We start from the raw sequence: 14,517 nt of genomic DNA, 5'->3' as shown, positions 1-14,517 counted from the left end.
TTTTTATATGCATCACCATATCTGCTTAATTTGAAACTTGACCTCATATATAAATAAGAATGCCATGCGATACCCTCGAATTGTTCATATCTGTTTTAACATAACTCTTATTTCAGGATCATGCCTCCCAAAAAGAAGAACCCAACAACCACATCCACCATATACCTAAATATTCTTCGACTACTGGAAACTTTGCAACAACAAACCAATGCTATAGCTCAACAACAACTAACTCTTCAACAATGAATTGAAAACCAAGATAACCGTGAACCACACCAACCACCTGAACCACTAGTGCCACCTAGACAAATTGTCACTTTCAAGGCTTTTCAAAATGTGAAACCACCTGCATTTCATGATACCACTGATCTAGTAATAGCTAACACATGGATCAAGGAGATGGAAAGGGCTTTTGAGTTGGTATAATTAGGAGACGATCAGAAGACACCGTATGCTACTTACTTCTTGAAGGGTGAAGTCATCTATTGGTGGGAATCAGTAAAAGCTATGGAAGTCACTCAGCAGGTTTCTTGGGAGAGATTTAAGAAGTTATTTTTGGAGAAGTATTACCCTAAGTACATGCAGAATCAGATGGAGCTCAAATTTTTGGAGCTGAAGCAAGGGAACATGACTGTATTGGAGTATGAGAAAAAGTTCACAGAATTGTCAAGGTTTGTGACAAAGTATACCAGTACTGAGGAGGAAAAAGTGAAGAGATTTCAGCAAGGATTGGAGCCTTGGATCAGAGATAGAGTGGCTATGTTTGAGCTTGATACTTATGCGGGAGTAGTACAGAAAGCTACTCTGATTGAGAATAATGGGATGCTGTCAAGGAAGGAAAGGGATAACAAGAAGAGAAAGGTTCCATTTTATGGAGAAAAGTCTGAATCGGGAAGTTCACAAGATCGGAATGTAAAGAGGATCGGATTCCAAAAGGGTGGAAATTTTTAAAAGAAGGGAAATTTGGGTAAAAGGCAAGATTCAAAGGGGAGCAGTCAGGCAAGCCAAGGGCAAGTTGGAGAAAATAAGTTCTCGAGACCGGAATGCAAGCACTGTGGAAGAAGGCACCCTGGATTATGTAATAAGCTGAGCATGACATGCTATAGGTGCAATCAGAAGGGACATTAGGCGAATGAGTGCAAGATGCCGAAGCCAGGAGTTACGTGTTACAAGTGTGGGAAGACTGGACACATAGCTAGGGAGTGCAAGGCAACCTGACCAGTCAAAGCTTTAATGAACGTGGCAAGTACCAGTGCGAGCGTGCCAGCCGAGGTATTGGCATTACCTCCACCACCTACACCAACCCCGCAAGCAACAGCAAGGACATTTGATTTGAAGATGAAGGATGCTGTTCAGAATTCTGAGGTGATAGCAGGTACACTTTTACTCAATAATGTCAAAGCTAAAGTATTGATTGATTCGGGAGCAACAAGATCTTTCATATCAGAATCTTTTGTTGATAAGCTTTAATGTGATAAAATGATTATGAGTGAGGTAGTAAATGTGGTAATTGCAAACCAAGAGAAGATTCATGTGAATCAATTTTGTCCAAAGTGTGAGATTGATATTTTGGGGTATAAGTTTTCAGCCGACTTGATACTCTTCAAGTTGGGAGAGTTTGACATAATTTTAGGCATGGATTGGTTAGGAGAAAATAGCGCTCAGATTAATTGTAAGACCAAGAAAGTGTATTTAAAGATGAAGAGTGGAGAGAAGGTAGTATTCAAGGGGCAGAGGCAAGAGCAAATATTTCTTACAATCGTTCAGGCTAAGAAGCTACTTAGAAAAGGTTGTGAGTCATTCCTAGCTTATGTAGTGGATTCAGAAAAAGGCAGCCCTAACATAGAAGATATTCCTGTAGTTAACGAGTTTCCCGATGTGTTTCCCGACGAACTACCAGGCTTACCACCAGATCCACAAATCGAGTTCGAGATCAACCTTGCTCCAGGCACGGAACCAGTTTCAAAGGCCCCATATAGGATGGCACCAGCAGAAATGAAAGAGTTGGTGAGCCAGCTACAAGAATTGTTGGATAAGGGAGTGATACGGCCAAGTACGTCGCCATGGGGAGCACCTGTTCTGTTTGGCAAGAAGAAAGATGGGAGTATGCGATTATGCATAGATTATCGAGAGTTGAATAAGGTAACGACCAAGAACCGCTACCCGCTACCAAGAATAGACGACCTTTTTGACCAGCTGAAGGGAGCAGAATGCTTTTCAAAGATCAATTTGAGATCGGGATACCATCAATTAAAGATCAAAGAAGAAGATATTCCCAAGACCGCATTCAGGACCAGATATGGGCATTATGAATTCTTAATAATGCCATTTGGACTGACCAATGCCCCATCCATATTTATGGATCTGATGAATCGAGTATTTAAGAAGTATTTGGACAAATTTGTCGTGGTATTCATTGATGACATCCTTATTTATTCTAAGTCGGAAGAAGAACATAAGCAGCACCTCTGGATAGCATTGGAAATACTTCGTCAAGAGAAGTTGTATGCCAAGTTTACCAAATGTGAGTTCTGGTTAAAGGAAGTTCAATTTTTGGGGCATGTCATTGGAAATGAAGGAGTTAAAGTGGATCCGGCAAAGATTGAGGCAGTTATGAGTTGGGAGAGGCCAAAGACTCCTACGGAAGTGCGAAGTTTTCTAGGGTTGGCAGGATACTATAGAAGGTTCGTCAAGGATTTTTCAAGAATCGCCACGCCATTGACCAAGTTAACCAGAAAAAATCAAAAGTTTGAATGGAGTATAGAATGTGAGGATAGTTTTCAAAAGTTGAAAAAGAGATTGGTAACAGCTCTGGTGTTAGTGCTACCAGATGATCAAGGAAACTTTGTAATATTCAGCGACGCTTCACATAAGGGATTGGGTTGTGTGTTAATGCAATACAGTAAGGTGATCGCATATGCGTTAAGAGAGTTGAAACCGCATGAGTTAAAGTACCTGATGCATGACTTGGAACTAGCCGCCATAGTGTTCGCACTTAAGATTTGGAGACATTACCTCTACGGAGAGAAGTGTGAAATCTACAAGGATCACAAGAGTTTAAAGTACATTTTCACTCAGAAGGAGCTCAATATGAGGCAAAGGAGATGGTTGGAATTGATCAAGGACTATGACTGCTCGATAAATTACCATCCTGGAAAGGCGAATGTTGTGGCCGATGCTCTAAGTAGGAAAGAAAGACTGAATAAGATGACAACACCAAAGGAATTATCTGAAGAAATCAAGAGATTTGAACTGGAACTTTGTGATTGTGGAAAAGTTGAGGAAGTTTGTCGCGCAATAACTTTTCAGCCAACACTAGTGGAAAAGATAAAGAAATGTCAAGAAGAAGTAATGGAGAAAGAGAAGAATCAGTTATCTGGAGAGGAGATTAATACTCAAAGGGATGAGCAAGGGATACTAAGGTTTTCTTCCAGAATATGGATTCCTCATGTACCTGAATTAAAGAATGAGATCCTCCATGAAGCCCACAATTCGAAATTTTCAATCCACCCGGGAAGTACCAAGATGTATCGAAATTTAAAGAAGAACTTTTGGTGGCCAAATATGAAGCGAGACGTGGCAGAATGGGTTGCGAAGTGTTATACTTGTCAGAAAGTGAAGGCAGAACATCAACGACCAAGCGGATTAATTCAGCCCCTGAAGATTCCAGAATGGAAATGGGAAAATATCGCTATGGACTTTATAGTAGGACTACCACGAACGAAATCCGGGTATGACGCAATATGGGTTATAATTGATCGTCTTACGAAGTCAGCGCATTTCCTTCCAATTAACGAGAAGTCGTCACTGGACAAGTTGGTTCATCTGTATGTGCGCGAAATCGTACTAAGGCATGGAGTACCTGTATCAATAGTTTCAGACAGAGATCCCCGATTTAACTCGAGATTTTGGAAGCAATTTCAGGAATGTCTGGGCACAAAGTTGAATATGAGCACAACGTACCACCCGCGGACTGATGGCCAGAGTGAAAGGACAATCCAAACAATTGAAGACATGTTGCGCAGTTGTGCAATCGTTTTTGCTAGAAGTTGGGACGACCATTTGCCGTTGATTGAATTCTCTTACAACAACAGCTATCATTCCAGTATTGGCATGCCACCATACGAAGCTTTGTACGGGCGAAAATATAGATCACCAACAAGTTGGGACGAAGTAGGAGAAGGGAAGATTCTCGGCTCGGAATTGGTACAACAGTTGCATGACTCGGTCAAGTTAATTCAGAAAAGGTTGCTTGCTGCTCAAGATAGACAGAGGAAGTATGCGGATCCAGCGCGTAAGGATGTTCAATTCCAAATTGGCGAAGCTGTTTTGTTGAAGGTGTCACCTAGAAAAGGGTTGATGAGATTTGGCAAGAAAGGGAAGTTAGCACCTAGATATATAGGTCCTTTTGAAATATGGAGTCAAGTGGGAAAGGTGGCCTACGAGTTGGCCTTACCACCTCAGTATCAGCATGTGCATAATGTGTTCCATGTGTCATTGCTTAAGAAGTATAATCCTGACGCTAGCCATATAATAGAATATGAACCTGTCGAAATTCAGGCAGACCTGTCATTTGTGGAGCAACCGGTTAAAATAATCGACTGGCAAGAGAAGAGCCTTAGAAATAAGTCAGTAAACTTAGTAAAAGTGTTTTGGAGGAACCCTAAGGTCGAAGAATCGACTTGGAAGTTAGATTCTGATATGTGTTCCCGGTATCCTCATTTGTTCTCTTAGATTCTGGGGACAGAATCCCTTAAGGGGGAGAGGATGTTACACCCGACATTTCTGTGTAAAATTAATTGTAAATTTGGTGTAATTATAAAGCCGAATGCCAATATATTCAACTATTGTATGCTTGTGTGAATGAGAATTTCTGCGTCTTAAATTTTCGATATGTGGTATATGATTTTTCAAATCAAAAGTTTATTTATTTCTTTCCTTTTTTTTGATTTATAAGGAATATTTTAAACCTTGAATAAATTTCTTTTTAAAAGTTATTTTGCTCACAAATTTCAAAAGTAGTTTTATAAAATTTCCAAAAATCCAAGCTATTTTATGGTATAAATTTTATAATTTTTGAACTTGTGTTTTATTTTATAAAATTAAATCTTTATAAGTATTAATTGTCATAATTAGAAAATTACATAGTTATCCTTGCATGCAAATCCTTTCGATTCAATCCAAAAGGGCTAAAGAGTCAATAACCACCCCACTAACTCTTAATTTCTAGCCAAATTCCTTCTTTACCCTTGCATGCAAATTGAACCAAGTACAAGTGGAAGGGTAATCATGTCAATTCCTATTTCCACTCACATTTGTCAACACAAAAACCATAAAATAAGTAAAGACATGATCATTTCACACATCACTCACCACCACACTCATTCTTCTCTCCCTCCTCTCTCTCACTCTCGGCTACTCCCTCCTTCACTCTCGGCTTTTAGCCGAAACCACCCCTCCCCATTTTTTTTCATTCCTCAACCAAGCTTCCACCCTCTATACAAGTAAATGTTACTTCCCATACCATGATCACTCATATTTCAAAGAGCTTTGAGTAGAAAGTTTAAGGTTTAAGGTTGCATGTAAAGGTTTTAGTTGAAACTCAAAGTACAACCTTGATTCTTGTGAGTTTAGGGTTGTTTTTGAGAGGACTACAAGGAATGGAGAAGTGCCAAGTCTTGAGAAGGAAACTCTTGATGATTAAATGGCCATTCCCTTCCATTTCATTCGGCCATGACCATAGGGGAGCCGAATGAATGGTCCTTAAGACTATTCTTGTTGCTTTGTTCAATTTTTGCATGTTTATGTGATAATGGCTTGAATTTTATGGTGATAATTTGATGAAACTCCTTGCATGCTAAGTGATCATCTAGATATAGCTCATGCTAGGCTTGCATGTAAATTTCTTGGTAAAACATATTTAGAAAACATGTTGTTTGGCTTGCAAAACTCGAGGACATGCATGCATGTGAATTTTTCTTAGAATGTTATAAGATTTTGATCATTTGGAAAGATTTTGTTAGTAAGCTTTAATTTCAGTAGGATTAAGGTGTTAATATTGATTAATGCTCCTTGATGCATGGTAATAATTCGTGGTTATCTTTTATAAAAATGCATATCTTGTTGTTTCAAAAACTTGATGATTTGTGAGTTGTGAAGTGTAGTTTCTTTTGTTTTGCCATAATTGTACCATAGGTAAAGGATGATCACCACCAAAGTTATTTTGAGAATAAGGGAGTTAGTTCAGTAGATCACCATGTTTAAGTCTTGTTTTGGGTATTGGGTTGTTGGTAGTTGAGTTTGTCAAGTCAAAACTGTAACGCCCGAGAAATATTATGTGTTTTTTTATCAATAAATAATTATTATGTGATTTTATGTGAATTTTGGTGAATTATTTGATAATTGATATTAATATCTGGATGTTTATTTCTGATAAAATTTAGATATTTTAATTTTTAATTATCCAGAATTAAATCTAGATAATTTTGGTATTTTTCTGGTAATTTTTGGATTATTATATGATTTTATAAAAATTTATAGAATTGATAATGATTATTCTTACATAATTATAAAATTTATTTTTAAAATCAGAAATCATCCCACTTTAGTCGCTTTTGCGTTTTTACAACCCGAAACTCTTCCGAAAACTCTTTCCTAACCTAATTTGATAATTCTGAACATTTTTCGTGTTTTGACTTTTTCGATCCGGGGAACGGTTTGGCCTGTACGAGTCCCGGTGTGAAATTTTCGATACGCAAATCATTTTATATCGATAAGAATCCATATTTTCAAAAGGCGAGACGTTATCACCTTAATTTCATATAAAGTATTTTATAGGGAGCTTTGTTTTGATAATTATCCAATTCTGATATTAAAATCGTATTGTCTTTTTAGTTACTTAGCGGTTAAGTAACCTATTTTCAGATCCTATCTGTAAATGTAATTATTGAATTATTAAACCAATAAAATAGGTGATGGTTCTGTCAGCTATGTGTCATTGTGGTATAAATTGTTTGTGATTGGTTGGACGCAAAGATTAATTTTATAATTACTTATTGAATTGTATGAATTTAATTTGTTTAAAATGATTTTAATTAAATATTGATGCTCATAAATGCTAAAATTGCTCCTAAAATTATTTTTGTCGTTTTATAATTTTATTTATTAGTTTTAGGAATTTATAAATTTTGAAATCAATATTTCATTAATTATTTATCTTAAATGGTTTTCTGATTTTATTAAATCGTAAAATCAGTATTTAATTCTAAAATATTTCAGAAATCATGAAAATTTTATTTTATTAAATTTTGAATATTTCGAGAATTTTAAAATTATTTCGGAAATTTTCTGGCTTTTATTTAACTGCAAGTGCATTCGCTAAACGATAAATGCGGGTCTGATTTGCGTTTTAAAAATGATCTAGAAATTCTAAAAACTTTATTTTGATAACCTCTAAATATTCCGATATTTTAAAAATTATTTATGAGAATCTTTAAGTGATTTTACCTGTTAAACGCTCATTAAATTTTGAAATTTCGGTGTCTGAAATCGGAACTATCGTAATAAAATATTAAAATAAAACGAGAGAAAAAGGGGCACAGGGTTAAATCGGGTCCAACCCGTTTTCTTTTATCTCTTCGGCCCAGGTCTCTCTCTCTAATTCTCTCCTCAAAATCTCTCTTGTCTCTCCCGATCCTCTCTCTCTCGCTCATCCCTCATCCCTCTCAAATACTCCTTTCTCTCCTATTCTTCTTTATCTGTTCTTGGTTTCTTTTCTTCCCTTTTTCCGATGGCTCCGATTACGGTGAGATTTTCCGGCCATCCTGCTTCAGCAAATTCGTGGTTCTGTTTTGTTCACTATTGTATATATATATAGATATATACGTATATATATACGTGCTTGTGTGCGTGCGTGTTCGAGTATGTGTGGGTGCGTTAGAGTGTGTGCGTGTGTAACACTCGTGTTTATACGTGTGTTCGATTGTTCCTCCTGGTGGTTGCCGCCTGGGTTGGGTGTTTCCCGGCCGTGTTTTATTCCGGTTCTGTTTGCAGATGTATTGCGGCAGCGCGTGAGGCGCGTGTGCTGGGTTGTATTTTGTTCAAATGGTTACGTTATTTTACTGATTAAATTTTTATCTTGCAGCAAAATATTGACTGATGTTTCGTGATAAAATGAATTCGCGCGAGGTTATACTAATTAATCGGTGAAATTCGTGTAGGACGTCCGTTATAAACGGAAATCCGCGAATTTCACCGCCGTCGGCGATGAGCCTCGGCGAGCCGACGGTAGGCGATGATGATTTTTATCCGAGTCCTACATTTATTCATTAAATAAATTGGTTCGTGTTATTAATTACAAAGCGAAAATGAATAATAACTAATAAATTAAATTCGTACTGGTGTTTGAAAATTGTGAATTGTAGTTATGGATTGGATGTGATTATTGATTGTGGTTGACGTCGAAATGATTCGACGGGCAGGCCGATAAATAGAGGAAACGATGTCCGATTTTCGGAAAATTAATTCCGAAAATACGGAAACGTAACCTGTAATTGTCGGAGACGTCGAACAAGGATATAATTGAACTTTATGAAACTGACTTGTGTGATGTGACAAGATATTTTGTGAATAATCGATTACCCTATTTTTCAAAATGACAAACATACGTATTTTCCAAAATTAAATACCGAACCGATTTTCGAAGATGTGAACCGTAATTGCTATGTGTATTTCGATAATACATATAAATATGAATTCGGTTATGAAATCGTACGGGTAAAATAGAATAGTGATTTGATGTAAGCTTAAGCGATTATCTGAATTAGGGTATTTCAACCCTGTAGGTTTTAGACGGAAGACCCGAGACATGACATCGGACTAGGAACGATCTAGTGATTAGACGTCAAGATCAACGAAGTTCCAACCAAAGGGTCTGAATGTTGGGATCGTATCGAGAATAGGATAATAGGTGCATGATAAAGCCGAACGATCTAAGTCGAACCAAAGTCAACCAGTAATAACGGTTAAAGCTTATTGAGGCAAGTATTTTGGATTTTTCTTTTAAATACTGCAAGTATTCCTAACCTTTCTCCTTAAATACTGTAAATATTTATTCGCTCCTATTCTAAGTTCAGAATAGTTGAACTATTTTATATTTCGCTGCAATTACTCTTATTATGCCAGTTCTTTCCATTATTGTTTCTATAATTCGATTACTCTCTTGAGCAAATTCCCATTCGTTCGGGTTATTTGCGAACCCTAATTTGGGATGTTTTGAAATCAAAATGATTTGATATCAAAATACTCTACGGGCTGGACGGTTATTATGAGGACCAGTGATGAGCTGGATCCTATGGGCCGGAGATGGACCGGACCCCTTTAGGCCATAGTTGCCTGGGTGCCCCATATGTTGGTTGGGTCTATGCAGTTGGGTATAGATCCGCACTATCTCCTGACTGATCAGCAGGTTATAGTGCATATGTTGGTTTCTAGTGTCCAGTCTAATTTATTGTTGTTCGCCATTAATGGCATTCCCTCTTGAAATAAAATGTGATTATGGTTTAAAGTTATTCTTTCTTAGCACTCATTTTCAGAAAATTACAATGTTTCTAAATATATTCGAGGTTCAGATTGTTGCTGCAGCCTTAGTTGCTCAGTGATAGTTAGGATCTTGAATGAATTGAGATCTTCTTAATTATTCAACCCGTCCTTATCAGGCTGGTTTAGCAGGCTAAGTCTTTGGAAACTTAGTCGATAATGATGGATACTGAATAGTTAGGAATTTCTTGAACATCGTTTTATGAATAGTTATTGCATTCATTGCTCAATTATGAAATGATACCAGAAGCTATTTTGAAAACACGCGATCTCTAAAGCTCTTACAAAAATGTCATTATGTCCTATGTGATTCATAGCAATGCAAATCAAATTGATTTTTAAGATAACGAGGTATATCCTTTAAATGATTTTGTGTTTCGCCCTTCAAAATACTTCAGAGATTTTGTCTGGAAGTTTTCTTTGAAATTAATGTTTGAAACTCAAATTATATACTTGCTGGGCATTTTTGGCTCACTCTTGCTTTGTCAATTCTTATTTCTGCCAGAAACAGATAAGGATAAAAGTGAATAGCTTTGATAGACAGCAGAAGTTAGAGAAGTTTCCGTTGCGAGAGGTTGAAGGTGTAGAAGAATGTGACAAGAGCATTAGTTCAAAGGTATTTACACTTGTATTATAGTTGAAATGAGTTGTAAAAGGTTAGATTCTTGTTTCATACCATAACCTGGAAAAGATCCGGACTCAAGGGGTTATTTATTTATTTCTTTATTCTATGTAAGGATTGTTTAGTGACACCAAATCTTGACCCCGGATTTGGGGTGTTACAGTTGGTATCAGAGCTGCAGGTTATTGGTCACTGAAATAAGAATATGTGAGAGTAAGATAGGAATGATAGGTCGTACAGGATAGGAAAGACCCTAGACATACTCAGACTAAGTTGAGTTGAGTGCGAATTAGGGTTAGCAGATCTGATCTGGAGTTGGAACAATAGAAAGTGTAAGACGAATGTCACAATGCTATAGGTATATTGAATTCTTAGATTCTACAATAATGAAGGATCGATAGATCGACGGAGACTGGGTATGTTACCTTACTTTTCATGTGGTTTCAAAGACTATGCGATCGATTCTTGTGAGAATATGTGTAAGAAAAGCTACGATTTAACTTAGAATTAGGTCGCAGGACGAATTCCACGTCGGGAGCAACCAGTTGATGGAAGCGGATGAAGAACCAACATTGCACATTTTGAAAGCACCACCGTTGCGAGAAGATTCTTACTAACCATCGGGAGCTGCGCGAGGAATGATAGCTACCTTTCTAGATATAGGTAAGATTAGCAAGAAAATGCGACCCTATCTACTGATAGAACACCGAATCACATACGTGGGTGTGAGAATAACGGCAAGGACGACGACAAGAATGTTAAAGACAGTACTAAATGTCAGCGTCGCGATAGAATTGCGAATAAGATGATTTACGATGGTAAATGAAGTTTCATCGACTAAGAAATACGAATAGAGTCCAAGGAAAAGAATAGAAGGCGTACCGAAATAGAAAGACCCTTATATGGGCAATCTTTTAATTAGATATTTCATTGGTAAATCAGGAAAATAGCAAGTAACTTATATAGTAATGATGACCAAATATTTGATTTTCAAAACTTTAAAAATGAGATTTTGGAAAAGATTTCCTTAATCAACTTTCAAAAGATTTTGCATGAAATAAGTTTTACAATTTGGTTGTCAAGGTACTACTTAAGTTCTTGTTATTATAAACAGAAAATGACCTAAAAAGAAGAATCGAATTAGACTTAGTGTTGTTAATTCAAAGGGCTAAGTAGACCCACCAGCGGGGAGAAGGTTTAAGGTTTGCTGTGAAAAATGAAAGTAAGCGTTGTATAATAAAATCAATAATTAAATCGACATATTAAAATATTATTTACCCCAATTCATGAAATTATTAAAATTTAACGAAATTCGTGATTCGAATGGACGGAGAATGATCGAAGGAAATGGCAGAATCTTCTAGACGGTAGGCAGAAGAATCATATGTTATCGACAAAACTGAGGCGTTGCGTGATCGATGGTTATTTTATGCGGAATAAATGGAATCTAAAGCAATGGTTATAAATTTCGGAAGGACGCGATTAAGATTAAATTATGGAAGTAGTTGATGTGAAGACAGTTCCAGGAAGCATTTCGAAGCAATGATGTGACTTGAATCGTGAACCTGTATCTGCACGATCCTGAAGGCATACGTAAGTGAAGCGTGGAGGTGATCGACATTAACATTCTTTCTTCTAATACGACATTATATGTTTTTCTTGATTTTTGAATATGTATGAGCTTCTTCTGTTAATAAATTATATGAGGTGAAAACGAAAGAAAAATTCCTGTATTCCTTCTGAATTGTTTCTCTTCTCAAATCCTTGATTCCTGATTAAGACAACAGTATTGTGATATGACGCTTTGTCGAAATGACGAAGAGTCGGGTGGGACGCCACCTAATCATATGTTGTATGCCATATAGTATGAAAGACTGGCCATCTTGAGTACGAATATGGTTGTCTCATTCTTCACACATTTTTCTTCCTTCAATTTTCTGATTTACAAGTTCTCCCAATCGTTTGTTGCATTGTTATTCCTTATTCCGTTTTTCAATCAAAATCATGTTCACAAACTTTCCTCTTGTATCGAGTCTGTTCGTTGACGATTACAAAAGAAATAAAGTAGCTCCGTGCAACAGGTAGAATTACGTGTCAAAGGAAAATGTGATTGCAAGTCGTTAAAGGAAGGACATTTGCAAACAAGGAAAAAAATGGACACACTGACAACGTGGTCATGACAAAGACATCCAATCTGAGAGTTGTTCGTGTTATGAGGATCTCATCAGTACAATAGAGTACGTTAACGCGATGCACTTCAAATCAGAAGATTTCGACGAAAAATAAAATCATTAGTGAATCATAACGAATAAATTAGTTACAAAATAAGGAAGCAAAGTTGTGTGCGTCAGACGCTGCAAACAAGTACAGGGCCGACAATCAAAGATTAAAGAATTGCTGAACAATGATTCAGACATGTAATTATGACGTGAAACATCCCTTCGTCGCTGGAAGATACTGTTCGTGAAGACTCAAGATGGAAGAAATCTTAAATGTAATCAAACTTCGAACGTGTTCTTCAAGAAATTGTAAAATTTTCTAATTTGCGTAAATAAGTGATGATGAATCCAATGCTCATACCCGGGTCAGTAACGGAAGTTCGATGCGAAGCCATAAATAGAGATGAAGCAATGGTGACTCGATTGTGAAATTTTTCAAGAAATAATAATCTAACGGTTGAGTTTTTACGAGATTGTGACGGTAATAATGAAGACCATGCGCAGTTATTAAAAGATAAACCGATTAATAATGGTCTGAAATAAATTAACAGAATCATGAAATCAAACCTTAAATTCATTAGAGATAATTCGTAATATTCTAAAAAGAATTGAGAAAGGTATGGTTATATTAATCATTGTGGGTTTTAGATCCAATCCCAATTAAAAATAGATATGCTATACTAGTTAGATGCTGATCAAAGGTGAATTCTGGGAATTGATGATTTGGTTGATGGAAGTGGACGTATATGATTGTGGATGACTTGGTTGATTGATGGTGTCGGCTTGAGTCCGACTGGTAGTCTATGGTGTAGGGGGAAGTACTGCCCAAATTTTCAGAAATTACCCTATAGTTAAGAACAAAGAAGTATATTGTCATTCTCGTCAGCATTCCAGATAATTGCAATCTCGGTTCTTGAGAAAGTTGTTATGACCAAACCGACTTTATCTAATTGGTCTTTGATTCCAGTTAGCTAGTCAGCATTTGGTTTAAGTGATCAGTTAAAGAAGTTAATTGATCAACTTTAACCACTAATGGTTAGTTAAATGGAGATCGATTCCAATTAGGTTGAGTCAAGCTCTAACATGATTTCCAGATCCAAAATTAAAGCGATAAGAAAGTTGGAAAAAAAAGGGGTAATGGCGTTAATGTAAATTGAAGGCTTAGTTCAATTAGCGTGATGAATAATGGAAAGCTCGCAAATCCAAGCACCCAATGAAAAACAGAGATTAATGGAGTCCGCATGTGAATTCAGGAAAAAGAGATGATGGTCAATGAAGGGAAGTCAAACACGCGATATGTGATTGTCAAGCAAGGCTAAGAAACTAGCTACCGAGGAAATTTAATAATTCTATTAGTAAGAATTTAAATAGTACAAATAAAAGCCTTCATTCCAGTGTGAACTTTAGAAATGACCTATCCAATAATAAACAGAGTAATATTACTAAGAAAAAGAAATTTGTTATATATGGAAAAGATAATGAATAATGAGAACGAAGAACTAATCAAGACAAGAAGTGGAATTAAAAGGATGATAAAGAAATTTTATAAAATAATCCAGAAAATATGCAAGTTGGGAACGTTGGTTGTGCCAGAACTGTTGGAGAATGAGGCGAAATGCCGATCGTTGGAAATAGGAATTTTTCAAGAATGCGTGTAAACAGGGAAAGTTACGCAATGGCATTGGTGGCAAACTGCTAGAGAAGAACGTTACAATGAATCTCACGTCAGAATTCTTTAAAATTAAAATAAAGTCCCGCAAGTTCGAACAAATGATTTATCAAGATTACCTCAAGGAATGAGGTGAGAATCTCTCGTCGGTCACTGCACAGAGTCAAACTAGTGTCAAAAGCCAGGTATCGTACAACTCAATCAGAATGAAATAACAAGTGAAGGAAAACTCCAGAAATGTGGAGTGAAAGCATAATGAAATAAAGAATATTTTGCGATGTGCATAAAAGCGATCATGGAAGTTACGCGTCGATTATCAGAAATGACAAGTTTGAAGATCAAATGAACACAATGTACCAGGAGTATGGGGATGGTGTGATTGTATTTATTGATAACATCCTCGCTAATTC

The sequence above is a fragment of the Apium graveolens genome, chromosome 5 (genome assembly GCF_009905375.1).
Source record: "Apium graveolens cultivar Ventura chromosome 5, ASM990537v1, whole genome shotgun sequence".
Taxonomy (NCBI): domain Eukaryota; kingdom Viridiplantae; phylum Streptophyta; class Magnoliopsida; order Apiales; family Apiaceae; genus Apium; species Apium graveolens.
Note: the sequence above shows the minus strand (reverse complement) of the source record.